Raw genomic sequence first — 16995 nt, 5'->3', positions numbered from 1 at the left:
TATATTCAAGGATTTAAGGAATTTGAGTTCAATTTTGAACCACTCCATCACCCATGGCTGGACCTCAGCTCAATCCCTTAATTTTTTGGCTTCTTTCTCCATTTGCACAAGATACCTCTGGCAACGCACTGAGTGCAGTAGCATAGGAATACGTTCAATAATGGGCTTAATATCACCACTCAAAAGGGAGTAAATTGCTTTTTTGTGGGATCCATTAGCTCAATTGAGAATATTAGCTCAGTATTCTGGATGTATGATGGGCTATAAGAAAGAAGGTAGCATCAATTTAAATGTTTTGCTTTGCCTCCCTAAATGACTCTGGTCAACAGATAAGAATAAGAATATAAGAATAAGGGGACAGAAAGAAAGGCAGGGACAGAGGAGAGTGCTTGGGAAGTCAAAAGGAAGAGGTAAAGGGATGGAGGCTCAAGGGCTAAGAAGTAAGGTATAGGTGAAGACGGAGGTGGAAAAGAAGATGGGAGAGACAAGAAGAGAAACAAGAAGATTCCTTAAGGAGAGGAAGAGTAAGAATGTGAAATGAAGATTCCAATCAGACAGAAGTTAATTGGGACCAACCACATGGAGAGGGGGCAGAGCAGAGGGGATGGGCAGAGTTCACTCTGGAAAGAGAGGGTTTGCTAGGGCTGTCTCCCTCCCTCCTGTCACTGGCTCTCTTGACATTTGCGGTGCTCCCACAATCCCCAACACTAGGCTTTTGGCTCAGGGAGTTGGCTTTAACAGCTGTGCCATTTAGCCTCCCAAGAGTATAAGAGGTCTCCAAGACCCAGGGAGTTAAGCAAATGTTAGTGTATCAGGGGAAAGTGTTCTTACTTCATATTCTTCAAATTAAACAACGAAGTGAAGTCATAGAGGACAGGAGGTGATGGTAAACAATACAATGGAACCAAAGGGAAAATGACTGCTTTATGGGTATCTCAGTGATACCAATTTACTCCTCATAATTCTCTAAGCTTTACTCTGTAAGGACAATTGGAGGCTAGAACTGCCTCACCATCACTCCTACTCCCAAAGTAGGCTCCCGTATTTGCTTTGATAGATTTAGGAGTGGTAGTAGAAATCATAATAATGATAACATTGACAGCAAATATTTATTGCTTACTTTGTGTCAGGCATATATGCATGCATCCTTCCAAAAGGGATTTCAGATGGTCTACAATAAGACAACTTCTAAGAGGGGAGAAAAAAATATATATACACCTTGGCTGAGGAAAGCTACAGTAAATTTGATACAGCAATAAGTGGTTTGATAGCAATTAACTCATTTTGTCATCTCTACAACCCTATGAGGTAGGTACTTTTAATAATGCCTTTTTATAGAGAAGGAAACTAGGAAAATCAAGACTTGATATTACATCATTGGCTTGACTTCAAAGGCTAGGGAAAACAAAAACAAAAACGAAACAACCAAGTAAGAGTCTCACTACTTACTTTCAACAATAGCAATTTTGAAGTTAATCACCAGAAAAAAATTAGCTCTGTGTGCCGCCAAAAGATAGCCAAAATTGTTGTTGTGTAGTGTCCCTCTTAACTTAGATATGTGAGTATCACTCAGATAAGTACCCTTAAGACAAATTCTTCCCAGAGACTGGGTCAGGAAAGGCTTTCTCCTGATGAAACTGTAGGACTCCTTCCACTTGACAATGAGAGCTATGCAAACCTTTGTTTCCCCCATTTCACTGCTATGAGGAAGCTTGGGCTCAGTTTTATGCTCAAATGCTGTTGTTTGTCTAGCCAGAATTTCAACTTTTCTTTTTTAAAAAAATTTGTCTTTCATTGTAAATAAACCACCTTAAGTCCCTTTTGGAAGAAGGCACGGTATAAATAAACAAAAGACAGGCTGGGCATGGTGGCTCATGCATGTAATCCCAACACTCTGGGAGGCCGAGGTGGGTGGATTACGAGGTCAGGAGTTCAAGACCAGCCTGGCCAAGACGGTGAAACCCCGTCTCTACTAAAAATACAAAAAAATTAGCCAGGCGTGGTGGCAGACACCTGTAATCCCAGCTACTCGGGAGGCTGAGGCAGGTAATTGCTTGAATCTGGGAGGTGGAGGTTGCAGTGAGCCGAGACCGCACCACTGCACTCCAGCCTGGGCGACAGAGCAAGACTCTGTCTAAAAAAAAAAGACAAAATGCAATCCTGTTGGGGCCAAGCTAGAGATATAATTTATCAAATTACTTGACATAGCACCCTGAAATCATTGCATCTAAAAGAGAATATCCTAAACAGAATTTTGAGCAGATACTACTTTTTATGGTCTTTGTCATATTTTTCATGTCTCTCAAATAGCATTCCAAACCACTTTGGGTAAAGAACATAAAATCTAGAGAAAATTAGCTGATTACTCTCAAATGTCTTCATGTTACAGGGATATAATTAAAGTTTTGAATCTTGTCCAACACTGTGCTCAAAAATAAACCAATTTAAGTCTACATTTATCAGTCAGGCTTAAAATGAAAAATAGTTTCACTCATTTCAATTATTCACCGGTTAATAAACTATGCTTAATTTGTAGATTTTTTTTTTGCTTCCAAAATTTATTCCAGGAACACAGCCATATCTTCTCCTGCTGACTGATAAACACTATATATATTAGATCACGCATAAAGAGAAGCCTGTTTAAGGGTCAAGATGTAGGCGATTTAATGAAAAAATCCCCATCAACTCAAGGTTGCCGTTTCTGTGAGTAATTGATCTGTTCAAGAAACAAAGCGTTTCATTTCCAGAACTTTCATTACAGGTGTGACTATGATTTTTGTTTCATTTAAACATTATTATATAATGATGCATTTCAAATGCAATAGCATTTACAAAAAAGAAAATAAATTATCAAAACAAAAACAGAAAGAACAGCCAGTAAGTCGCTGTGAAGAAGATCATAGACGTTTAGCACAAAATAATTAAGAAGTCAGTTCTGCTTATCCAGCAAGTACTTACAGCTCAACATTTTGCTACTTCAGTCCCATTCAATTTTAGCTTGTGACAAAACCTACACTTTTACTTCTAGTTTTGTGACTTACTCTGTTTCATTTATTTATTCAACAAACACTTATGGAGATAAGGCTCGTTGTATTATGCAATATAAGCATCAAACAAAATATGTTCTTGTTCTGATACTTATTTTGCAACACTTCATGAAACTGCAAAGAGTATTATATAAATTAGAATTTACAACATAGACTGGTCTATGACAAAGTAAGTAAAAATAGTCTCAATGAGATTTGAAACTGAGCTGAAATTCCTTCAGGAGTCCATATGGATTAATTCAGATTTTTATACAACCGATAAGAAAAACTTATTCTTGACAGCACAGACAGCAGTCAGGTGCCCCAAGCTGAGTTATGTCCTGGTCAAACATTGCTAACATATTTTTAAAGCTCTTGCTTTGTTACAGATATATAAACTCTGTTTTTTCTCATGAAACAGTGCGTATACTGGAACTCTTCAAATTGTACCTCAGTATGGTGTAAGGAATGTGGTGTTCCTTAGAAGCTGTGGCAAATTCCTAAATTTCTTACCTGTAAAATGGGTATACGTGGAAGGCAGGTCTTCTGTGAAGCTCACACAGCATAAACTTTCAGGCATCTTCTCTAGGCCTCCAACCCAGGCCTTGGCAGGAGCCTTGGCGATACATCCACCTGGTCATATGTTTATGTACAATTTGCAAAAGCAATATATTGTCACCACAATTAGCTGAGACTGAGGTCTCTTTCCGCTTGGACTTTCCCTCTGCCATTTTCCCTTCTATTGGGTGGTGCTGGGGCAGCCTGGACATGCTGTGTGATAGGGTCAGGCTTTGTGTTCCTACCTAAACCTCATCTTGAATTGTAATCCCCACTTGTTAGGGAGAGAAGTGACTTGAGTATGGGGACAGTTTTCCCATGTTGTTCTCGTGATAGTAACTGAATTCTCACGAGATCTGATGGTTTTGTGTTTGGCAAGTTCCTCCGCTCACAATGCTTTCCTGCTTCCTTGTGAAGAAGGTACTTGCTTCTCCTTCCACCATGATTGTTAAGTTTCCTGAGGTCTCCCCAGCCATGTGGAACTGTGAGTCAATTAAACCTCTTTCCTTTATAAATTATCCAGTCTCGGGCAGTTCTTTATAGCAGTGTGGGAACGGACTAATACACAGTATTTGCTTTTTCTTTAAGAGGACCACCCAAATTGCATAAATTGTAGGCCCCACAAAACCTGCATTACCTCCTAAGTGTGAGAATAGTACCTATTTCACAGGTGTGCTGTGAGGATTAAGAGGTAATGGACACATGGTGTGTATCAGGTGGCTGTTAGCCATTATCACTACTCTGAATCTCCATCTTTCTATTATAGCAAGCCCACAGAAATGAGCATTTTATGTAATATGCTTAAAACTAAATTCTTCTCATGGAATGGGATTTTTCAACCCCAGGCAACAGGGCCACATCATGTTATTCTTGGGCCCTAGGCCTTTTTGCCTTCGTTGAGCCCCTTACTCCACTAAAATATATATATATATATACACACACACACACACATATATATATACATTTTAAGATTGTATTAGCACAAAAACAAATATATTAATATATATTAAAATACTTTCTTAAACCCAAATTTTTTTCCTTCTGATTTGAAAAGAAATTAAAATATTTTTTGTGGGCCTCTAAAAATATTGTGGACCTTAGGCACTGTGCCTAATGGAAAAGACAGTGACAGGATTGTGCAATATGAATAATGATAAATTTCCCAAACCATCAAGGACTCAAGAATAAGGGTAAACATCTTAAATGGGGTTGGTTTCGAGTACATATAATAGAAAAATGTTATCCAAACAAGGTCTTAGGACCTTATCCAAACAGGAGGCGTTTTTAGTGTTCAAAATACGCACATGGATGGAGTTGGCCATTAAGACGCTAATAGCGACCGTATCTAGCTGTGAAATACATATTTTTGTTTTGGGAGTCTACTTTTCAATAAATGTACTTTCAGGTGTTTTGTTGCCCATTTAATTACATGATCAACAAGGAAGAGTTATTTTACAAAACAAGCTTCATTTTGCCAATTTATAAATTGCTTTGGAATTTCATCGAAAGGTCTTTAAAAAGCACGTTGGCCTTGGTGCTGGTGCATCACATAAATCACAGATGAAACAAACAAGCCTATTTCCTACTCAAGGTGTGTCTGTAGAGTCCTGACTGCGTGCCAGGGGCTCTAGCTGGCACATTTCTGAACTTTGCAAAATTAATTGTGCCAAAGAGAACACCATCAAACGCGTCCGGCATACAGCGTAAACATCTTCAGACCGTGATTCTGCGCCATCAAACGCTCTCCAGCTAATTTCATTTGGTGACTACTCTGCTAGAAAACCGAGGCCAAGTGAAACTGCGGAAATGGGAACAATGTACGGAGGAAAAATCTCACCCCATTAAGAGATCCGTTTCTTCTCCGCACAAATAAGCCCACCCCGTCTCGGAGGCAAGACTAGATGGCTCCAGGATATTCTCGGCGCGCCCGCTGGCCCTCTCGGGCAGGGGAGCCCCCCGCACCCGAGGACAGAGCCGCGAGCGGCGGCGCCTCGGCCCTGGGCTGTTTAGGTAATTCGCAAAGTCCCAACAATCATCCCCCTCTCCCAGAAGCTGGTTTTCTTGTGTGCAGTGGTTACAGAGGCGGCGAAAACACGGTTCCGCGCTTTCCTCTCCTCAAGGCACTGTTTGCAGCGGCAGCAGCGGCAGCGTTCGGGCAGCCGCGGTCCTCCCCGCAGAGCCGTCGCGCACTCGGCCTTTCGCGAGGATTTGCCTGGGCTCGGCCGCCTCGCTCTCCCCTGCGCTTCCATGACCTTCTGAGAGCGGCCTCACCACCGGAGGCTCGGAGGAAGCACCACCCTCGGCGTCCGGGGCCCGTCGCGCGGCCGCGTTCCTCCGACTCCTTGGAGCATTCCCGCGGGCGCGCGGCCGCGCGGCCGGGGATCGGCGGGGGCGCGCGGCGGGGGCCGGGGGCAGGGGCGGGGCAGGGGCGGGGCCGGGCCCGCTGCGCCCCCAGCCGAGCGGCGTGCAGGCGCCGCCCCCGCGCGCCGCAGTCCCGGCTGGAGCGACTCGGCCGTGGCGGTGGCCGTTACCGTTGCCTCTGTGAGGCTCTGGCGGCGGCGGCGGCCCGCGGGGTTCGCAGAGCGCAGCGGGCCGCCCTTCGCCCGTGGCCGCCTCGAGCAGCCTCGCGCCGGCACAGGGGAGGCGAGACGGCGGCGGCGGAGGCGGCGGTGCATTGTGCCCGGCCCCCTCCTTGGCGGCTCCTGCCCCCGGGCGGCTGCGGGCTCTGGGCAGCCCCGGGGCGGCGGCCGAGGCTACAGAGCCGGCGGCAGGGGATGGCAAGATAGCGGCGCGGGAGCGTACCGTGAGTGCCGGGGGCGGGTGGGCGCGGCACGGAGCAGGGGAGCCGCGGAGCTCCGAGCGGGGTCCCCAGGGGCGGCCCGGGCGGGGTGGGGCAGCGCTCCTGGCTCTGCGGAGCGTCCTAGGGGAGTGACCCCGGAGAGCGCCGCTCCGGGTCCCGCCGCTCTCCGCGCGCCCTTGGGTCACCCTCGTGTCCCGGGGGACGCGGACTCGAGCGCCCAGAACTTCTGCCCCACGCAGGGCAGTGAGTTCTGAGGCCAGAGGTTACCTGGGGGATGGGAGGCAGCTTGAAATGTTTTTCCTTTGAAGAAGTGACCTGCCAGGTGATTTCGTGCCCCTGTGCTTCAACTCCTCTTTAAACCTGTTCCTCGTCCTTTCTGTATCCGTAGTGCATTTGACTTACCTGTATTTTTATGTGCTTACTTCCGAAGGTGGTGTACTGGATAAACCCGAAGTTAAAGTGTTGGAGGTCAAAGTTAGGCTTTGTGAAAGATGCCATTTCTGCTTTGTTGTGTAAAAGCACAAAGCTGGATTCAGGAGTTCTGAGCAACACAAAACTGCACATCACGTGTTCTGAATTTACATGATTAATCTGAATTAATGTGATTTTGCCCACACCCCCCACATTCCGCTACCAAAAATATATGAGGTCTTTTATTTGCAGTTGGGTATCTCTGTGTTCCTTTTTGAATGTGTTTAATGCAGTCAAATATTGTTATAACCTGTATTGTTATTGAATGGCATTTATATGGAAATCGGTTCTTTGCGTTTCTTTTTATGTGTCTTTAAAAGATACATTCTTTCAACAGAAAAGTTTCAAAGTTTGCCTTCCGATTCATGTTCAGTTTCAGATTAGTTTTTAATTTTAAAAAGTATTTGCTTGAAGTAAGATTAATGTGATATAGTAGTATCGTTTAGGCAGGGGTCCAGAAATGGTACAGAAATTAAATTTAAGGCAGACCTTTCCTTTTCACAAGTTGAAAAACCAAGGAGTTTTTTCAGCGCGAATGCTACTTGCCCTTCCCCTTACAGGATTATTTTGCCACAGATCTGAAATTACATTTCACTATTACCAGAGAGTTTCTTGTCTAAGCCTGGCAGAGAAAAGGAAGCCTAAGTATAATGTGTTTTTTAAAAACATGAGACCGTCCTTTTACTTGTCTTTTAAGTTGACTTTCTGCTTTATAGTCGGGGGCAACTGTTCACTTGGAAACTTCATTAGGGAGTTAGTTGCAAGCTCAATTTAAATATATAATGTATTCTCAAGGTGATCTGAGCAGCTGTTTCCTCTTCAAGAATTGAATTGAGACTTCTTTGCTTTGTAATAGGTGAGTGAGATCACTAGCAAGCCTCTTGATTAGTGGAGACTTGTATTCTCTTCTGGGGAACGAGAATCAGGGACTCTGCTGTTGAAGGAGCAAAACTTTTGTGATTTTTGAAAAATTTGCTTCTGAATGGTCATCCTTGACAAATATGTTGGTAATAGTGTGCGTTATTCTTATGTTAATTGTGCAGCAGGTAATCTATTCACACTGGAGAAGATTCAATAGATACAAAAGATACGGAGTAGAGAGTATACCTCTCTCCCATCATGTTCCACAGCTACTGGCTCCTTGTGTATATCTTTCCAGACATAGCGTATGCTCATGTAAACATTTTGTACGTGTTCTTTTTGTTTGTATTCCTAAAGATGAGGACCCATTGTATACTCTGCACCAGTTCCCCCTGCCCCCCATCCCTCCCCAGAGTACTAAATCATGGCAGTCTCCATTGGTATCTAAGAGAGCCTGCCTCATTCTCTGACAGCTGCTGAGTACTCCATTAGGGATGGACCATAATTTATTTAACCTATTTATTGTGATATATGTAGGTTGTTTCTAATAATTTGCTATGAAATTGTAAAGCATTAGTTTTTGAGGTTTTTAAGTGGATTTGGTTATTCCCAAAGGCCTAAAGGCAGTAGTCATTTGTTTCTTTATATCACCTTCCAGGAAATAAATGTGCTTTCTCCCCAGCATACACTGTTTGCTTCTGTATAACTTCACAGTAATCCATAAGAGTCTTTGGCATCTTTGCTGTGAAGTGGGAGCCATGATGGTCAGTAACTAAAGTCATTATTCCTTGGGTAACAACTTGGCTCTTTGTTTTAACAAAAGAAAAGAAGGAACAGATACACATTTTAAAGAATAATCTGTAGGAAAAATTCTGAAGTGTTTATTTTTGAACATAGGCAGCTTGTACCTTTGATTAAATTGAAGATGAGGGTAGTTTATGTTTCATAAAATTCGGTTGCCATTAGTTACTCAAATCCCTGCCTTCTGTAGATTATCACCAGTATCGTATATTTTAATGTTAGTATAATATGGTTACAAATTTTACAGTTTATGATGGGATTAATAACTTTTAAGTGGATGGATGCTTTTAAAAAATATTTAGCTCTTGCTTTTCTTTAAAATGAAAAAATTGGGGTCTCTTGTCAGCATGCTCTTGAAAAAGAATAAATTGTAAAAGTAATGCTAATGCTAGAAATTGAGCCTAATACATTATAAATCTTGAACATTAGCCAATGTTGAGCTTCAGTATTTTCATTATGCTTATTTTTGAGGGCTATTTTTTAGGACTAGTGTAAGCTATGATAATCTTTTAAAATATATACGTATGTATAATATATATATATAGTTTAAATGGTCCAAACTCCTCTTAGAATTTAAGGCATTCTCTTGCCTTTTATTTGGTACTGTTGTGATACAAAACTGCTAACGTTGTCTATATTTGTTCTTAAATAGGTATTTATTGGGCATCTGTTAATATTCCAGACAACTTCCTAGGGACTAAATTATGGCACCGCGCAGGACAGACAGATCCTGCTATAATCTCAGCGAAGGAGATGGATAAGAAACAAAGATGCAATAAGTGATGGTGACTAGATAGTGCTAAGTGCTGCGAAAGAAAGCAAGCAGGGTTGCATGTAGAATGGGACAGGATGTGGGCTGCTGTTTTACATCAAGTGGCCTGAGAAGCCTCTCTGGGGTGGAGGGGTCTGAGCTGAGAGTTGAATGAGGGGGAAGAAGCCTATGATTTTGGAGATCTGAAAGAAGAGTGGCTCAGGCAGAGGGAAGGGCAAGTGCAAAGGCCCTGGAGCAGGACTGAGCCTTGCATACCTGAGGGACAGAGGACCGCCTCTGTGGCTGGAGTTGGTGAAAGGAAAGGAGAGAGCTGCAGGCAGGAGAGGAGTGGGCTGGGGTTGGTGCCCATATGTGTTGCATATGTCACGAAATGTTTACAGAAGTGGGAAAGATGTGAGTGGTGGAGTTCCTCTATAGGCTGGAAGCTCCAGGGGGCTAGCAACACATCTGCTTTGCAGCACCAGGAACCACCTTCATCACATAGTGGGCTATGAATAGTTATTAAGTAAATTAATAATTAGAGAATTTACGAAATAATCTTACCTGCTTTTGGTCAAAATACTTAGATTCGGGAGTCTTTTAGTTTTCCAGCTTGGCTCTGGCCTTTGACATTAGCCAATTGGTTATATTGTTATCACTTTTCTTTCAAATTATCACTTTTGTCAAACTATTGCTTTAAGTCAATTACACTTGACTGCTCTTCCATGAAATTCAAGTGTAAAACCTTAAAAACAAACCTTTTCAGTAAATTATAGTGATTTATGAGAGATTTTCAGAAAGATGAGCATTTTTATCTTTTATTTCCGTGGAATAGCCATTTGTATAAGTGTAACATTTCAAAGATGCCGCGTGTGTGTGTGTGTATTGAATGTTTTAATTGTTTGGGCCAGATGACAGACTAATGAGTAAATAAAATACATGTAGGTACTTTTATTCTCACAGGAGGAATGTGTGCCTGCCCTATAGGGAATATCAATAATTTATGGCATTTCCTTTTCCCAACTTCTAATCTGTCATTCTAAATATTAATTGAAAACTTGGGAAATGAGTTTAATGCCAAGCAATTGTTATAGATGCCTAATAAGAATCTATGTCTTTCTCCTGACTGTGACTTTTGGACTCCTGTTCCATATTAGAAGTGTTGTGATCTTCCAGAATGATGGTTTTTAACTTTTTTATTTCCTATCTTAATTGATTAATAACTTAGCATAATAAGCTGTTCCTACTTATGACAATTTTATTTCCAACTGTTTCTCTGAAGTTCTGTGCAAATTATATGTAAAGGAGGGTTCTTTAGGTCCTTAGTCTTCAGTAAAGAAGCCTGTGTCCTTTTGTCCTGATATAGCAAAAGCTCTTCAGTAAAAGAGTAGAAACACCTACCAGTTGGGGTAAATTTACAGGCTTAGATGCCCGAGTTAAAGTACTTTTACCAATTCCTTTACCTTTACTTTTGTGAAATATGGGAATTGCAAATTTGTCTTACGTTGTCTAAAATGATAACACATGCATTCTTAGAGGATGTTGCTGCTGATACTGCTCAGGTGAGCAAAGCTATGTGTTTGGGAGATACTATTCTATGCTTTCATGTTGGAAGTTGAGGAAAAACTTCTGGTAGGTGGATTTTTCCTATACTTTTGTACAAAGGTGAAAATCTTGGCTTCCAATCATTCTTCTGGTTTGTAAGGCAGATACAGAGAAAGAATTGGAGTCATTGTATATCTGCTATATTACTAAGCGGCAGTATCCTTAGAGGCCACAAGGCGGTGATATCACTACCTGAAGTGTATGTGTGGTGCTCTTCCAGAGAATGCCTTGGAATACTGAGGCCTCTTGCAGTACCTTCTTTTAACTTCTCCCCAAAGTGGGCTTCTCCAAAGACACCCTGAATCCGAGGACTGTTGAATTGTGGAACATCTGGTGGAAAATAACAAGAGGTGACAGAAATGCTAATGGGGCAGTGAGATGTAGACTTCAGGCAGAATTGTTGTACCTGTTGAGTTGGAGGTAAGGTGAGTGGGAGAGAGATGAGAATCGCCACCAGGACTTTAGGCTGCAGCCCCTAAGGACACCCGAGTGCCACAGTAAGCACTAAGGCGCCTGCTGCATGGGGACAGGATGCCAACTGTTTCCATGCAACGGGCCTGGAGACCCACAGCCGTGCCATGCTTCATGCCTTAGTGTTTATAGTGCAGTACAAAGGTGAAAGAGGCAAGACCATTGCAAAAACATCTCCATAGAAACAACGAAAGTTAGGAGCATACATTTTCTTCTTACTGGAACTTCATCCTACATTTATTCCTTGAAGTTGCCTGGATCACCACAATTTTACTGTAAATGTAAAATTGTTCTTTTGGGAGAGTCTGATTTTGTGGAAAAACTATATAGAGCTTAAAATGCAAAGCTCTTATGAATAATAGAAAATTAAGCACTCAAACAAAAATCGAGTAAAGTAGATAACTTGATTGAAAGCTGGAAGGCCCTTCAAATCTATCTGGTCAGCTTCTTAAGATAAAGAAACTTAGACCCAGAGGTGGTGTTATAATTTGTCGAAGAATCCAGGGGTCCTGATTGGCAGTGTAACCATGATCTTCGGACTCTAAAGTGTAGGGTTCTGAACTCCTCTCTAGAACCAACAACTCCTCAAGGGCAGGAACTTTTGTGAGATTTACCACCGTGTCCCTAGCATTAGAACAGTGCCTAGTCTATAGTAGACGTTCACAGATTTGTTGAATAAGTGATTATCTAAAGGAATTTTGAGAACTTCAGATTGCCATGTTAGCTATAAGGCAGTACTTATACAATCTGAAAGAATATACAATTTTGTGAGTTTCTTATTAGAAAAATAGAGCATGTTGCTATTAAAACCCGAACTCTTAAGCCAGGCAGGCAAACGAAGGTGCAGTGCTTTACATCTTAGCTTGGTACCCTTCAAAGTCTGTTATCAACTGGATTTTCTAAAGCCATTCTGTTAAGTTCAGCCTACTGGTATCTGGTATCATTAAGTTTTATATTTTATATTTGAAAACAGATGCTTTAAAATCTGGCATTTATTGTTTGAATTTTTCCCTGTTTTTTTTTTTTTTTTTTCAGATGTGCTTTATCAATAGCTCAGCTGTTTTAAAAATTTATGGTCATATGGGGATATGATTGTTTAAAACCAAATCTAGTCAACTGGAGGATTTTGGAAGTTGTCACTTTCAAATGCTGTTGGTGGGTGTTTCAATTGTTATAACTTTATAGGAGGGCAATTTTGTATTACTCATCAGAAGCCTCAAAAATGTGCCCCGTCCCTTAGGCATGTTCACCACTAGGAATCTAAATGAAGGAGAAACGATAAAGCATGTGTACAGAGACCAGTCTTTAGCAGTGGTTATAGTGCATGTGTGCACCATACTCCTGTCAATACCTTTCTCCTCGCAGTGATTTCTTAAGAAGCCTACTTACTGGGGTGTACCAAAATCTGGAGGGAGGTCCTCTGAAGTTTGGAAGAAACTCACTTCCATAGTCTAGTGACCACCACAAAAATTACATTTAAAAAAAAACCCTCCTCTAATTTGCAAAAATAATTTTTGTAAGTTTTTTTTTTTGAAACGAAGTTTCGCTGTGTCGCCCTGGCTGGAGTGCAGTGGTGTGATCTCGGCTCACTGCAAGCTCCGCCTCCCGGGTTCACACCATTCTCCTTCCTCAGCCTCCCAAGTAGCTGGAATTATAGGGACCCGCCACCACGCCTGGCTAATTTTTTGTATTTTTAGTAGAGACGGGGTTTCACCGTGTTAGCCAGGATGGTGTTGATCTCCTGACCTCATGATCCGCCTGCCTTGGCCTCCCAAAGTGCTGGGATTACAGGCGTGAGCCACTATACCCCGTCTGTAAGTTTGTTTATAATAGTTATAAACTAGAAACAACTTAAATGCTCAATAATAGGAGGACTGATTAAATGAATTGTGGTACATACATGTGATAGAATACCCTTTCTTTAACAGTGATGTAGGGGAATATTTATAGATGTAGAAAGTTACTCAGTATTTGTAAACTGAAAAAGCAGATTGTAAAACAGTATGGGTACGTTGATCCTTGTTTTTGCTTATGGAGTGTGTGTGTGTGTATGTATGTGTGTACAATTTTCTACATATTATGTAGGAAAATGCCAGGAAGACTATAGGCCGAATGTTAGGTGATACTGTCTCTCATGTGTTGAAATTACAGTTGATTGTTACTCTTTTTACTTTCCTGGATTTCCCACACATAAAGCATGCCGTGTGGTGAAGAGTCTTGGATCAGATCCCATTTCCCATTTACTACTACTGGTTGTGTGAACTTGGGCAAGTTTTGTATTTCCTTATCTGTGAAATGGGGATAATATCCAGCTCACGATGCCCACATGTAGTATTTAATAAATGTTACCTTGATCTCACTGATCTGATATGGTGATTAAAGCCAGTATTCTATTCTTAATAATACAGAATTTCCAAGCAGAATAATTGTGTTATGTAAGTTTTATCTGACTGTCATGGAAAGCATTTCAGGGCATTCTGACAAACTGTTGTTGCTTCTGGTCACTGGGAAATATTTTGTCCAGTTTTATTTACTTTAAAACTGAAATGTCTTCTATTGCCAATACATTTTATTTTGAACTGAAGGCATTTTTCTTCTTTTTCTGTTGTTGTCTTGAATAGTCCTGTATAAATTTTTGAAGGTCAGGGTCTGATCTTTCTTTCCTTTTATAGAGGTGTTAGAGTGGGATGTGAGTCATTCAAGACACTGCTGAGTGCCTTTTCTTTGACAAGCACTAGGTAGGCATCAGATTTGCAGCAGTGTCCTGGACAGACATGTCTCTGCCCTGTGAATGACATATGGAAGTGACCAGTGTGGTTCAAAGCCAGGAGGCCCACTCAATAAATAAATGGTTACTACAGTTAAGTATCAAGTAGTTCTCATTTCCTCTCCTCTGATTTTAAAAGGAATTTTGTTGTGATATATCTTACTGAACACAAACATTGCCTCCGCTTATTCAACAAACTACTGTATATGAGGAACATACTAGGTTATTTCACTTTGTTGACATTCATGAATGATTTAGTGATGACTTGCATTACACAAGTGTGAGAATGTCCTAGGTTAATAGGCTTAAAATTGCTACTATATATCTTCTGTGAAGGATAATCTTTCATTATGTTAAGTATGACCTCATGCCTTTTTGAGATTATCTTTTGTAAAATTATTGAAAATGAGCTCCTCCTAGCAAATCTAGGATGCATGGAATTTGTGGCTATCCCACTTGAGAAATTCTAGCGCACGATCTTACTGAGAGAGAGTGGCAATAAAGCATTTACAGTCGTGTACCATAGAAAGATGTTTAGGTCAGTAACAGACCATATATATGATGGTGGTCTCATTAGATTATGATGCTGTATTTTTACTGTACCTTTTTTATGTTTAGATACCCAAATACTTCCGTTCTGTTACAGTTGCCTTCAGTATTCAGAACAGTAACATGCTGTACAGATTTATAGCCTTAGGAGCAATAGGCTATTATACCATATAGCCTAGGTGTCTAGTAGACTGTACCATGTAGGTTTGTGTAAGTACACTCTATGATGTTCACACAACAACAAAATTGCCCAGCACATCTCTCAGAACTGTATCCTTGTCATTAAGCACACATAACTATATTTAAAAATGATGTTTCCATTTGACAGTGTGTAAAACTACATTAGTTTTGTAATTAGTTTTATGTAGGGACATATTTTTTTAAGTTGGCAACTGTTGTAAATATTTTGACAACATGTAGACCCTCAGTCGTGAAAGATATGTCTTGGAACCTTTATGACAAATACTGAGCTTGCATTTTATTTTCCTCATATGGCCAAATAAAAGAAAGAAAATTTCCTGAGTCATGTTTTCATGTTCCTGTGTAGAATTCATGGTAGGATAAGTTACATCACAGGTTGTAACCAAGAGCAAAGTCACCATTTTACTTCTTTTTTTGCTTGAATAAATTAGCCATATTTTGAGAGGGTGTAAGTTAGGGGAAGAACAAATTTAGGAGAGTTATGAATCAAGAATCATTTTTGGACACAGTTTAAGATACATATGAGACTTGCAGGTGACAAGTTGTGCATGTATCTGGAGGTGACAAGACTTGCAGGTGACAAGTTGTACATATAGATACGTATTACTTCTGTCTATCTCACATTGTTCTACCCCATACCATTGCCTTACATGGACTTTACTCCCCTTGCCCCCACCAGAACTGGCAGTTAGCTTTCTTTTGGGGGTGTCGGGGATTTACTTTTCACACAGAAACACTGTATGAGCTGCACTGAATATGTAATGGTGACTGGAGAGCAACCAAGCTGTGTTGACATGTAGACATTGGGTCGCTGGCTAGGCTTAGGACTTTGCCAACTCACCCTTTCCTGAAGGCCAGCTTCAATAAAATTACAGATGACTGTTTTGAAACTTTTTCGGCTCACAAATAGTCAAAGCTGTGAGTGCTGTACTCAATGCATTCCACAGGCTGCATTGCTGGAATCAAAAACTCAAATGCTTACAGGGACAGTGGACGTTACATAAATGGCAGAAGTGGGCCTGTCCTGCCTTTTGTCTTTATGCTTTTGATATAGAGACAATCAGAAATATGTCACTTTCTCTTTACTGCAAAATAGACAACAGTGACAATCTAGATGGTAAATGGCAACTAGAACTTGTCTCAGTTTTGAAGACCAGTAAGGAAAGGTGAGAACTATGAAAAACTCCAGAACACATGTTCTTAGGAAGGAGTGACTGCTCTTACCTGGAGTTGATTGTTGTCCTGTGAGATGTGGAATGAATATTTCCAGAGCTTCTTGATTTTGATTTTTAAACACTCTATTTTGCAATATTGACAAATAATTCAAGGGTTTTTAAATTTTGTTTGTTTTACGTATATGGTTCAAACAAAACACATCTAAAGGCAAAGCCAGCCAGTTTTAAACTATGGTAGGTAACATTTCTTTGCCCATCTTTTCCTTCACTCTTTTCATATAGTTCAGGTCATACTGGATATTCAGTTTTGTTCCCCATCTTTTCATGTAATGGTGTATGATATGTTTCTTCATGTTGCTAAAAATTCTTTATTATGTATTGATGACTGTGTAACATTTTATTCTCTGGATGAACCATAACTTGAGCATTTACATTGTTTTAAATTTTTCCAGTTCCTAATTAAAGTTACAGTAAATATATTTAAGCCTAAAGCTGGATTTTTCCCCTTCTCCAATAAATTTCACATTCTTCCCTTAAAATTGGTTTATTGAGTCAAAACAACTAAATATCTTTAAGACCTTTAAGACTTTTGATACAGTTGAATTTTCTCCACATTTATTTGAGTACTAGGAAATAAAATATTTGTTCATTTTATTAGCTGGTTTTATTTTGTGATTTATCCATTATTTGATTTTACATTGGATGTTTTTTCTTTTTTCTTTTTGAGATGGAGTCTGGCTCTGTCGCCCAGGCTAGAGTGCAGTGGCGTGATCTCGGCTCACTGCAAGGTCCACCTTCCGGGTTCACGCCATTCTCCTGCCTCAGCTTCCCACATAGCTGGGACTACAGGCACCCGCCACCACGCCTGGTGAATTTTTTGCATTTTTAATAGAGACAGGGTTTCACTGTGTTAGCCAGGATGGTCTTGATCTCCTGACCTCGTGATCCGCCAGCCTCGG

At 40.9% G+C, this 16995-nt stretch overlaps 1 protein-coding gene across 1 annotated transcript in view; it reads left to right on the top strand.

Moving 5' to 3' along the window:
• The first annotated feature begins 6075 nt into the window (after positions 1–6075).
• The window catches only part of LIFR (LIF receptor subunit alpha), an 81637-nt gene continuing 70717 nt past the window's right edge, over positions 6076–16995 (top strand). Inside the window, exon 1 of the mRNA XM_032135207.2 lies at positions 6076–6387. The gene's annotated coding sequence lies outside the window, so the exon portion shown is untranslated. The remainder of the gene's footprint in view (positions 6388–16995) is intronic.

The sequence above is a fragment of the Hylobates moloch genome, unplaced genomic scaffold (genome assembly GCF_009828535.3).
Source record: "Hylobates moloch isolate HMO894 unplaced genomic scaffold, HMol_V3 SCAFFOLD_17, whole genome shotgun sequence".
In the NCBI taxonomy this organism is placed as follows: domain Eukaryota; kingdom Metazoa; phylum Chordata; class Mammalia; order Primates; family Hylobatidae; genus Hylobates; species Hylobates moloch.
Note: the sequence above shows the minus strand (reverse complement) of the source record. Positions and strands in the feature narration are given on the sequence as shown.